Source organism: Triturus cristatus, chromosome 3_2 (assembly GCF_964204655.1).
Source record: "Triturus cristatus chromosome 3_2, aTriCri1.1, whole genome shotgun sequence".
Lineage (NCBI taxonomy): Eukaryota > Metazoa > Chordata > Amphibia > Caudata > Salamandridae > Triturus > Triturus cristatus.
This window is the reverse complement of record NC_140584.1, coordinates 586,267,112-586,279,776: the sequence shown is the minus strand read 5'-3', so window position 1 is coordinate 586,279,776 and position 12,665 is coordinate 586,267,112.

Below are 12,665 nucleotides of genomic sequence, written 5' to 3'. Positions count from 1 at the left end.
ACCATCGGGAAGGGGCTGAGAGGCAGAAGCATGATCGGGCCCCTGGGGGCACCGGCGGGCGGGCCCGGGTGCTGCCTTCCCCATTTCAGCATCACCAGACCTCACGGAGGTCTAACTGAGAAAACTCGGAAAAAAAGGACCATCGGGAAGGGACTGAGAGGCAGTTGCATACCCGGGCCCCTGGGGGCCCCGGCGGGTGTGCCCGGGTGCTGTCTTCCTCCGTCTCAGGATTGCCGGACCTCACGGAGGTCTGACCCAGCAAACTCGGAGAAAAAGAACCATCGGAAAGGGGGCTGAGAGGCAGGTGTGCGTACCTGGGCCCCTGGGGGCCCCGCATTGGGCGGGCCCAGGTGCTGCCTTCCCCTGTCTCTGGATCCCCGGACCTCACGGAGGTCTGACCCAGCAAACTCAGAGAGAAAGGACCATCGGGTAGGGGCTGAGAGGCAGGTGCGTACCCGGGCCCCTGGGGGCCCCGGCGGGCGGGCCCGGGTTCTGCCTTCCCCTGTTTCAGAATCGCCGGACCTCACGGAGGTCTGACTGACCCTCTCCCTAGAAATCCGGAGGAAAATTACCCCCCTTTCTTGTAATCTGTGCACACGAGGTGACAGAGGGGACCCAAGGCGAGAATCTACCCGACCTCCTGGAGCCCTCGCTGGGATCGGGGAGGCAAATGGACCCTCATCTGGACTTCCAGGCAAGCCCGGCCATCTGGTCACCCCATTGGAAAGCATTGCGCGCGACCAGATGGCCGAGGGGATAGGTGCGACCAGATGGCTGAAGGGATAGGCGCGACCAGATGGCCGAGGGGACAGGCGCGACCAGATGGCCGAGGGGAAAGGCGCGACCAGATGACTGGGCTCGAATGAGAAGCCATCTGGTCGCTCTGTGCCCCAACGAAAGAGTGAGCGGGCGCCGGGGCATGGGGGACCGGAGGCCCAGGGCCCCAGCTGGGCCCCAGCCATGGAGGCTGTGTGGGGGACCCGATGGGCCCTCCGACCTGGGGCCCGCAGACACCTTGACAAGCACGGGAAGCCTCCCCAGGTCCTCCGGACCCCGTCCCGGGCAACCTGCCATGTGACAGGACCCAGGACGGAGCCCAGGGTGGGGAGGCCGCCCACCCCGGGGCCCTCAGGGGCCCGTCCGGAGCTCCTGAACCCAGCCAAGCAAGTCGAGGCTCTCCGGCCACAATGGAACCCTGTCCCGGGCCTTTGGCAGTGCCGCAGGCCGGGGCCCGGGGTCGGAGCCCCCGACCCGGGGCCCTACGGGGCCCCTGGACCCAGCCGGGGCTCCCAGGCCCAGAGGCGCAGGGAAAGCCTCCCTGGGCCCGCCGGACCCTGACCAGGGCACCCTGCCACGCGGCAGGACCCAGGACGGAGCCCAGGGTGGGGAGGCCGCCCTCCCCGGGGTCCTCAGGGGCCCGGCCGGAGCTCCTGAACCCAGCCAAGCAAGTGGAGGCTCCCCGGCCACAATGGAACCCCATCCCGGGCCTTTGGCAGTGCCGCAGGCCGGGGGACGGGGCCCAGGGCCAGAGCCCCCGACCCAGGGCTCGGCGGGGCCCCTGGACTCAGCTAGGGCTCCCAGGCCCGGAGGCGCAGGAGAAGCTTCCCCGGGCCCGCCGGACCCTGCCTCAGGCACCCTGCCACGTGGCAGGACCCAGGACGGAGCCCGGGGTGGGGAGGCCAACCTCCCCGGGGCCTGTAGGGCTGCAGGGCTGCAGGGCTCGGGGCTGCAGGGCTCCGGGGCTGCAGGGCTCGGGGGGGTTCAGAGACCCCACGCTGGGCCTCAGGCATGGGAGGCACGCAGGAGCTCCCGGGGCCTGGACGCTAGGGGGACCCATAGAGTCCGTCCCGGGGACTCTGCCTCGCCGCGGGCTGGAGGAGGGAGCACCGGACGCCGGAGAGGTGTCGTCCGGGCTTAGCCCATCTGGTCCCCACCTGAGAACCGCCATCCCCAGGAGGGGCGTCCCGGCATACCCTGCCCCTAGTAATCCGGAGGAAGGCTAACCCCCTTTCTGGTAAACCGTGCGCACCGAGTGACGGAGGAGACCCTAGGCCCAGACGCACCCGACCTCCTGGAGCTCTGGCTGGGATCGGGGAGGCGAATGAGCCCCCATCGGGACTTCCAGGGCAGCCCGGCCATCTGTTTGCCCTATTGGAAAGCATTGCGTGCGACCAGATGGCCGAGGGAAAGGTGCGGCCAGATGGCCGGGACCGAAAGGACTCCCATCTGCCCGGCCGAGCCTTCATGGGAGGGCTCTCGCCTGCCCTTGCAGGGCTCAGGGGCTGCAGGGCACGGGGGCTGCAGGGCTCGGGAGCTGCAGGGCTCGGGGCTACAGGGCTCCGGGGCTGCAGGGCTCAGGGGCTGCAGGGCTCGGGGGCTGCAGGGCTCCGGGACTGCAGGGCTCCGGGACTGCAGGGCTCCGGGACTGCAGGGCTCCGGGACTCAGGGTCACCGGGTCTCCGGGGCTGCAGGGCTCCGGGGCTGCAGGGCTCCGGGGCTGCAGGGCTCCGGGGCTGCAGGGCTCCGGGGCTGCAGGGATCCGGGGCTGCAGGGCTCCGGGGCTGCAGGGATCCGGGGCTGCAGGGCTCCGGGGCTGCAGGGCTCGGAGACCACGCACTGGGCCTCAGGCATGGGAGGCCTGCAGGAGCTCCCGGGGCCCGGACACCTGGGGGACCCAAGGATCCCCTCCGCGGGCTGGAGGAGGGAGCACTGGACGCCGGGGAGGTGTCGTCCGGTCTTAGCCTATCTGGTCCACGCCTGAGAACCGCCATCCCCAGGAGGGGCGTCCTGGCACACCCCGCCCCTAGTAATCCGGAGGATGGAGGGGACCCTAGGCCCGGACGCACCCGTCCTCCTGGAGCCCTGGCTGGGATCGGGGAGGCGAATGAGCCCCCATCGGGACTTCCAGGGCAGCCCGGCCATCTGGTCGCCCCATTGGAAAGCATTGCGTGCGACCAGATGGCCGAGGAAAAGGTGCGACCAGATGGCCGGGACCAAAAGGACGCCCATCTGCCCGCGCCGATCCATAGCGGTAGGGCACCCGCCTGCCCTTGCAGGGCTCTGGGATTCTGCAGCAGGGACCCTTGTCCCGGGCAGATGGACACTTGGCAGGCCGCAGGACGTGGGCTCCCAGGCCCTGACCGAAACTCAGGAGGCCCGGGGCCAGTCCCTGCTTCTCAACGCAGCCAGGCCGTGGAGATCGGGGAGCCTGCCCAAGCACGAGGGACCCCAGTCCCGGGCACACGGTCCCTCAGGTTGTGCGCTCGTTTTCCAACATTTTTTTCAAAATTGTGCGTAGTTGCGCTAGGCAAAGTCCGCCCAGCCCTCCTCAGGACGTGCGCTCATTTTCCACAATTTTTTCAAAATTCTGCGTAGTGGCGCTACGCAAAGTCCGCCCAGCCCTAGACACAACATTCATGAGCAAGTATCCACTGGGCGTTTAGGGAATCAACAGCCACTGAGAGAGTGACATTCACTTGGCGACGAGGGAATTTTTTGCAATAAGAGATTATGGAAGTCAAAGAGAAAGACTATGGAACGTAACAGCCGCAGAGCAAGGAGAGAATGTGAAAACAACAGACAAGGGAATGTGGCAGATACTGAGAAATTAAGGAATAAAGGAATTTGGCAAAGACCGGGCAGTGGTAAATATATTAAACAAATAGAAGCCAGGTAACAGACACTGAAAGATGAGAAACTAAAGCAGCTGCGAGAAAGGAGGGAATATGAACAGACTGCAAAAAACATGGGCAACCATGGAACAATGGGGCAATTTAACAGAGGATGAGAAGCGATGGTATGGCGACCAAAAACAAACGTGAGCATGGTGGCTTCTCAGAAGAGGGGGGGGGGTAGTGCAGTCATAGATTGGTGAGGAAATACGGAGCTGTGGATTATTTCAGGTCTTTTATGAGGCAACCTGTAACCCCCTGAAGCATATCAATGATAATTTATGACTAAACTCCGATGCTAACAATGCTGGTTTGGTATAGTAGTTCACGTAAGAACTGTGCTGCTTCAGCCTAGGAACTAAAAAAAGCTCACAATTTGCAGCAGCTATTAAATAAAAAGAAACATTTCTGTATAATCACCAAAGGCATCTAGTGGAAGTGAAATCTCCTTAACTGATTCTGAAGCCAATGGTATACCATCAAAAGTCTGGATTACTTATGGTATCTTCTTAGTTTACTTAAGAATGTTAGGCCTGATGTACAACACGTTTTTACAGTGGCAAACAACGATTCTGACTGTTTGTAACAATAAAAATGTTTTTTTTCCATATGACAAACCCCATTTTAGGAGTCAGTAAATTATTAGCAACTCCTACAATGGGTTTGTGACTCCATAAGGAATCGACATTTGATATACTGTAAGCGTCCCTTCCAAATAGCAATTTTTTAGGAGACTTAACAATTATTTTGTAACTGAAATCCAGTCGCAAAACTTTGAAAATGTACGCACTCCCGAGTTAGGGTTCAAAAAGGGATAGAGTACCCTTGGGGTGCAAAAAGGGATGGGGTTCCCATTCCTCTTTGGGGATTAAAAAAATATGTTCCTGGGGAATAGGCAGTGGTCCAGGTGACCTGTGCCATCTCTCAAACAAGCTTTAAAAAAAGGAAACTTTTGTTTGAGGTGCAGCCCCATTTCTGAAGAAATGGGGCTGCATTAAAAAAAGTTCACTTTATTTAAATGTTATCACAGACATGATGGTCTGCTGACCGCAGCAGGCCACCATCCCTCTAATGGCATCCAACTGATGTCACAATTTGCAATCTAATCCATTCATAATAATGGTGGTTGGATTGCAACCTTCTCCGAATGAGAATATTGCAAACAAACCAATTAGTACATAGGTTGGTTTGAAAAATTCCACACTGGTTGTTTCCAGTATTTTGCAAACAGTGTTTTGTACATCAGGCCCATTATGCTTAAAGGCCCAATCATGATCAGTAAACATCACTCATGCTCCACTATCTAACAGCATAGGAAGATTAATAATCTTTCCTTTAGGAGATCTTCAAAGCCATCAACGCTATGCCAACTGGGAAGACATCAGGGCCTAACAAATTCTCTCTAGAAGTTTTAAAAAGATATCCTTCCCTAGTTTACACCCCTCTTTAGCTGTAATTTTTGAAGAAGTTCTCTACGCTATCTCATTACTACATTAGCCACACGTCAGGTGATTCTGAAATGTGGCAACAACACCCCCTGCAAATTGCCCTTCATATAGGCCTATTTTGCACATAAACATAAAAACCAAAATGCTGTCCAAAATCCGTGCCAGTAGACTAGTTGGAGTGATCCGATCCTTTATACATATAGACCACAATGGGTTCATGAATGGGCTGGAACATATTATTTCCTCACATGGGTCCTGCAAGATCTCAGTGCTTCAGTCCTTATGGACTTTGAGAAAGCATTCAATCTTGTCCACTGGCGGTTCATGTTCCAGGTTCTTTCCCACATGAACAATGGCCACCACTTTAGGCGATATGTATAGGTATTATATTCATCACCCTGGGCACAAGTACAAGTGAATGGAGTACTATACCCTCTCGTCCCCAATGCACGTGGCATGTGACAAGGATGCCCCCTTGCCTCCCTTCTCTTAGCTTTGGTGATCAATCCACTAGCAGAATGGATCAGAAGAGATGCCTAGATTAGCAGGGTTTAGGTGAAGGAGGTACTATGGGGACAGAATATCCCTCTATGCTGATGACTTGCTTATATAAGTCCAACACTCGGTAAACTTCATGTCCATGCTGAAGAAAATGTCACAGATCTACAAAAAAGCCATCTGGACAACTGGGAGAAATCAATCAATGTATTATGCATAAGTCACAGGGCACCATGGTACAACTCCAGCTGACCCCAAACTCAAATGGGCAACTGAACACTTTAAATCTCTTGGCATCTATGTGACACAGGATAGACAGACTAGGTGGGACCTAAACATCAACTTTTTGTTTCACCAAGTAAGGCAAGACTGGGAGGTTTGGCACATGCTACCACTGTCTACTGCAGGTAGGGGCTATTTATTTAAAATGATCTCTCTCTCCAAACTCTTGTACATGATGCTAAATTTTACCTATAAAATCTTACAGGAGAGGTGTGGCGCAGCGGACAGAGCGGCTGACTCCGGAGTGCGGGGCTTGTGGTATGATCCCCGGCACCGGTGGCAGATCAGCATCATGTGACTCTGAGCAATAGCTCACTCAATCTTCCCAACAGCCCCCGGCGCCTTGAGACCCTTTGGGGTGATTACTTTGCGCTTTACAAATGCCGGATTTATTTATTTTACTGATTTTCTTCCAGCTGCAGCAGTCCTCAGTCAGGAACGTCCTATGGGTTGGAGAGCCATCATGGATATCTTTCCAAATATGAATCCTGTCACTTTTTGAGAGGGTCTAGGCCTAGCAGACACAGTGGCATAACGATAACACCCGCAGCCCCCGAGCTCCAGGGGGCCTCCTTTGGCACCATGCATGGGCAGCAGGTCACTGGACTGAGACCTCCTGACTGGGTCTGGAGCATGGGGGGCCACCTCCATGTACTTTGCAGGGGGAAACCCTCAAGTTTCGTTACGAAACTGAGCAGAAATCGGACTATATTAGTAGGCATCTCAGTTCTGATCAATGATTGGATTTTTGCAGACTGAGATGACCCCAGCATCAGATTAGAATTAGAATCTCTGGATTGATGAGGACTGCTAAGCCTACTATGCTGTACCATCAGACAACAAAACCTACCCCCAAGCCACAAAAACCTCTCTGCTCTGCTGGCACAGATCACTTAAATGGATTAAGTTGGAGGGCATTCCAACCTCTGAGCCATCCCTCTGGCATGGAGCATGGGTCTAGCATATGGCAAAACTGGAGAATTTCCACAGCAGGGCTTGAAAAACATATCTAAACTGGGAGACATATGGTAGAGGATCCATATCAAAACTTTTGAGCAGCTTCGGACAGAATTCTCACAACAGAATTCACAATTATACTGTTGCTAACAACTGCACCATGTGTTTGAAACATACAAACACAAACTAGACTCATAGTTGAACCCCTTGATCGAAAGATCACCATGGCATGATTGGGGAAGAGAGGATCTCTTAGATCTGTAGATCTTTAGCCACAGATACTCCCAATCCACAAGAAATGCAAGACTTACGCAAGAAATGGGAACAAGACTTAGATCCCTTACAAGACGCAGACCAGAAGAAGGTCAACATGGCCCCCTCATTGTCAAAATATCCACATGATTCCAACCAATTCAACAAAAAATACTTTAACAGAGTTTATTACAGTACCATCAGACATTGGGAGATGAACAGAATCTCAAATCCAAATGGTCTCATTGTGGAAATGAGCCTTTTTAAGGGCCCACTGGTGCAGGGGTTCACCCTTATCTGTCCACTGGTTCTTAAACCAACAAAGTAGAGATTGGCACGGAAGCTGGAATATCAAAGAACACGTTTATTAATCACTCATGAGTGGGACTACATCAATACAGTACCCTCAGGCCACTGTAGGAGGTAGTACATGGAATACAGAAACCATGGGCCTTTTATACAGGCTTTGTTGCTGTGTAAGCATGGGGACTCAAATGGGAGGTACAGGCATACACAGGAGTAGCTATTGACTAACATGGACAGATAGAAATCACTTAGTCAGCAGGGTGGGAGGAGAAACAGAACTGCTTACATCAGTTGGAACAGTCTGACAATTATGCTCTAAGACAGGTGCTTCTAGCAGCTACAGGCCTTTCTGAGCATATACATAGCTCTGGCTCAGTACTGAAGGAGTTAACTACAGTTGATGACTCAAGCAGAATAGAAAATCAAGCAACAGGGAAGACAGTAGAATCACGTGGCTTAACAAAAATGGCTAGTGGATACTTAGTAGGGTGGGGGAGATTTTGCACTCCTACTTGTCTAATTTTTAAAAAAATGTATTTAAATTACTTAAATTGTTTAAATTGGTTGCGCAATGAAGTATATCAAAATAGCAGTGAATGCTTGAGTCCAGGTGATTTTAGACAAGTAGAAGTGCAAAATTTCCCCCACCCTACTAAGTATCTACTAGCCACATACGAGGTTGGTGCACCCAAGTAAAAGATGGTGTTTGAATCTATTGCAAACATCACAGAAAATAGAGCCTTTACAAAGGCACATACAACAGAAGAAGCAAATGAAATCTACAATTTAATAGAGGAAACTAAGGCATTCGATGCTCAGAGCGGCTCTATTGCACAGCAACTAAACGAACTCGAGTTCCTAACAAGAAGAGATCTTAATCAACGGCTTCACGCCGTAACCCTTATTCAATACCACAAAGTGAAGCGGATCCCCCGTGGATTACGTCTAGCAATAAAACCAATGCTCTTCAGACTGCAACATACCCATCTATTTATTGGGAAATGGTTCGCGATATTAAATAAATGTTCCTTAGACCTCATTTTACTTCTGATTGAAGAACTCTCTAAAACAATACATGATCTAGAAGGAGAAAACCACAACACGAAATGTGATTAATCACAAAGAATGGAAGAAGGGGCATGAAGACAATTTCTTGAAGATCTGAATATTAAATTGGACAAATACGGGAAAGAGTTACAGGAGACAAAATTGAGAAAATGTAAACGCGATACTATAGACTACAAACTTAACGAGGCATACACGTGGGCCGAAGTATACGCCCAAAAACTATTTAATAGAAGGAAAATCAATGCATCTTCTGAAGAGAGTGTGGCCTGTGACAAAGACATAGATACAGCTAGGGCACCGTTGAAGACCACATTAAGAACAGATAGTAGAACCCTCAATCTGGAAAACATTGAGAATGTCGAAGCAAGTACTTCTTCTGTGTCTTTTTTAGACCAAACCAGAGACTCCGGACAACCTCTGGACACAATTCCAGAAAAACAAGTTATAATTTCAAAAAAAGTAGGAGAGGAAAAAGAAAAGGAAAAAGGGAAGAAAGGCCTGAGGAGTCAAACCAAGACTTGATCATCAACATTTCTTCTAAAACGCTAACTAAAGCCCAGGAAGATGTTTTAAACAAAGGCATGTCTTTCGTTCCCACTTATCACAGTACACCATTGGAAAATGAAGTGGCTTTTTAAAAATTTATATGAGAATACTAAGACTTCGGAATTTCTTCCCTAAGGTCGTACCTACAGCTACAGAGTCGGAAACAAAACCATTTAAACCAAAAAGTACATTCATGGCCCCAGTATCCCATAAAACTCTTGATACTTTTGAAATTCTAGTGAAAAAGGATTTTGGAAAATTGGATTATGCGGAAGCAAAAAAGACACGGAATAATGTCAGCAGCGCAGAATACAGTATATTACATAATTTGTCAAAGGACAAAGAGATTATGTTTCAAAAAGCTGATAAAGGAGGTGTACTAGTAATGATGGATAGAGTCATGTATGAAAACAAGGTCAATGAACATGTTGACAACACAGAGATATATGGAAGACTGGAGAAGTATCCAACATAGGAAATATCTAATTATTTGGAGAATATTCTGCAAAAGGCATTGGAATTTAATTGGATAGATGAAACAACCAAACAATATCTCACTACGCGTTTTCCCAGAAGACCTAAAATATACATGCTCCCCCAAAATACACAAAAATGTGTCCGATCCTCCGTGCAGGACAATAGTATCTGGATGTGGGTCAATCTTTGAAACTCCAGGTCGGTGCATAGATGCACAACTTCAACCAATTGTCGAAAATTGGGATTCTTATATAGAAGACACAACTGATTTTTTAAGGAACATTTCAATACTACCAGAGGCAGGGAGGGAAGAATGGATACTTTGCACAATTGATGTGGTATCACTTTATACTTCGATTCCACATGCACAAGGCATAGAGGCAGTAGAATGGGCACTACTGAGAGAAATCAAGCCTAATATTCCTAAACTTTTTGTGATTGAACTATTATAGTTTTGCCTGAAACACAGCTATTTTGAATGGAATAAAGAATATTTCTTACAGCTCAATGGAACATCCATGGGGTTTCCAGGAGCCCCAGTATATGCCAATACCTTTATGGCAAAATTCAACATGAGCATATATTAATGAATCCCATATGGAAAGATGGATTAATTTTTTTCTGTCGTTTCATAGACTAAATTTTTTTGATCTGGAAGAACACTGAAGATGCTTTGGTAGAGAATATTAGACGTCTGAATGAACATGATCCAATGATTCAAATTACCCACACTATCAAAAAAAGTGGATTGGCTTTTCTTGATGTTTGGGTAGAAATCAATCATAACAAGATCAGCACACGACTTTCTAAAAAACCCACTGATCGGAAAAATTCATTACTTTTTCAAAGCTTCCATCCACCTACTTTGGTCAAATATTTACCATACTCACAATTTCTTCAGACTAAATGCATCACTTCAGAAGCCAGTATTTGCAGAGAAACCATCTTATTACAAGAAAAAAATTACATGGAAAGAGGTTACCCTGCAACTCTGCTTAATGAGCACAAGACAAGAGCAATGTCCCAGCGAAGAGAAAAATTGTTGGACAAACAAACCAAGAGAGTATCTAAAAGAACAGTTTGTGTCTAAATATTCGACAGTATCGAGTCAAATAAAGAGTATCATCTCTAAACAATGGGAATTACTTGAAGAAGAGGCTGATTTCCATGGTCTATTTCAAGATAAACCACTGTTCGCCCACACACGTGGGAAGAATCTCAAGGGAATTTTATCTAAAGAGAAATACAGACGACAAACGAAAATAGGAGGTACTGCGAAATGTCAACATTGCATTCATTGCAATAATGTAATACCAGGAGACATTTTAACACATCCCATGACAGGAGAAAAAATGAAATTGACACAACTAACGGACTGTAATTCATCAAATGTAATATAGACCATTAAATGTCTCTGAAGCCTACTATATGTAGGGAAAACAGAAAGGAAAATGAAAATTCGGTTGACAGAGCACAAAAGCACCATTAGGGATAAAAAACAGAATTCCAGCATGGCAACACATTGGGAACAACAACGCCATACCATTGCTCAACTCAAATTTCAAATTATAGAACAGATACCTAAACAGGAGGGCATAGACAATTCAAAAAGACTTTTGCGAAGAGAATCGTTTTGGATAAAAAAATTAAATTCACTTTTACCGACAGGTCTGGATGATAAGTTTGAGATGGCATGCTTTTTATAAATCTATAAGATTAATTTGTCACATACACACACTTAGCCACTCTCTAGTCAAAATATATGCAGAAGTGAGGTAGCTTTACACATAGGGAATTCAAACATTAATATGACACCCATGATGCAAGAAATGTAGACCTGTACAGGTGACTTGATCATTCAACAACTGAAAGTAATGCTTCAATCATTGTAAATTGTAAAATATATACGATATTTGTAATTTGAAATGTCACATGCATTAATTTGGCAGAAATACCACTTGATGTATAGATATGGTATACGCTAGAGAGACATGTTGAACTGACTGACGCGGCCTGATCACTAAAATGGAGGGGATACTTGATAAACACTAGTATCGACGCTCACGCGGACACATTGTTTATTCATATAAGTACACTCGCGGCGAGCACGCATGTAGTATTCTGGACTGGTTCCTTTGGTTGAGATGGATTTTAATACACCGAGCGATTCAGCAGTAAATACACTTTAAGATGGTGCCCGTAGTTGAGGCGGAGAGGTAGTTTCGTGGGTTTTTGAACTCAGTTACTTAACGCAAACATTAGGAAGCGAGCAACTGAAACTTCCGCAACTTGGAATAGATACGCCAAGGCTATAGAATCGTGTTAAGGTAAGACAAGCATTTACTTGCCACAGCGTTTTATTGATTGTGTCAAGCAAAGCCGAGGGTGATGTGAGTAACGGAGACTTATATGTTGTTACAGATTCCATCTTTTGAGACCATACGCTCGAGGTTATTTAAGTTCGGAATACTCGAGAAGAAGGTATGTTCTCGATTTGATTGAATTGGTCGGTCAAAAGGTTTTTAACAAACTTGTATATACTTTATAAATCTCATAGATAACAACGCATTCAGCTACATCGTCATGATGGTAATATAGCAAAGGCTGATCGTAAGTGAGAACTTGTTCTTCTGTGGAAGTACACGCTACACAATGGGTGTGGTGGTGGTTCTGTTAGAGAAAAGTTTTGGAATTGGCACGATGTGACTGACTTGACTGGGACAACGAATTTCGGCTATAACACGACTATGCTTCTGGTGGTTATTACATCTGTTGTAATATAATATGGACACGCAAAACTGAATTGTGGGGTCCACCAAGGACTGACTTTAAAGTAACTAATGCATTTGGCGGTAGTGAAATACAATTAATTTTTTTAATTGCTGTACATAATGGCTCAGTTGAGCATGGAAAGCTTACATTGTGTTTTATCAACAGGTTTTTGCCCCTGACGTAGGGACTGGCCGTCTCGAAATGCATTGGGCAAAGGGCGAAGATTCATAAACATTTTATTTAATGAGTGTTAAAAACAGTGAATGCTTTGTAACTGTTGTTTGAATACAAACGAAATATGTAATGATGATGATATGATTACGATGCACATAAAGCATATGTAAATAAATATTGCTAAATTGGATTTGCAAACATATTACATTGGTTG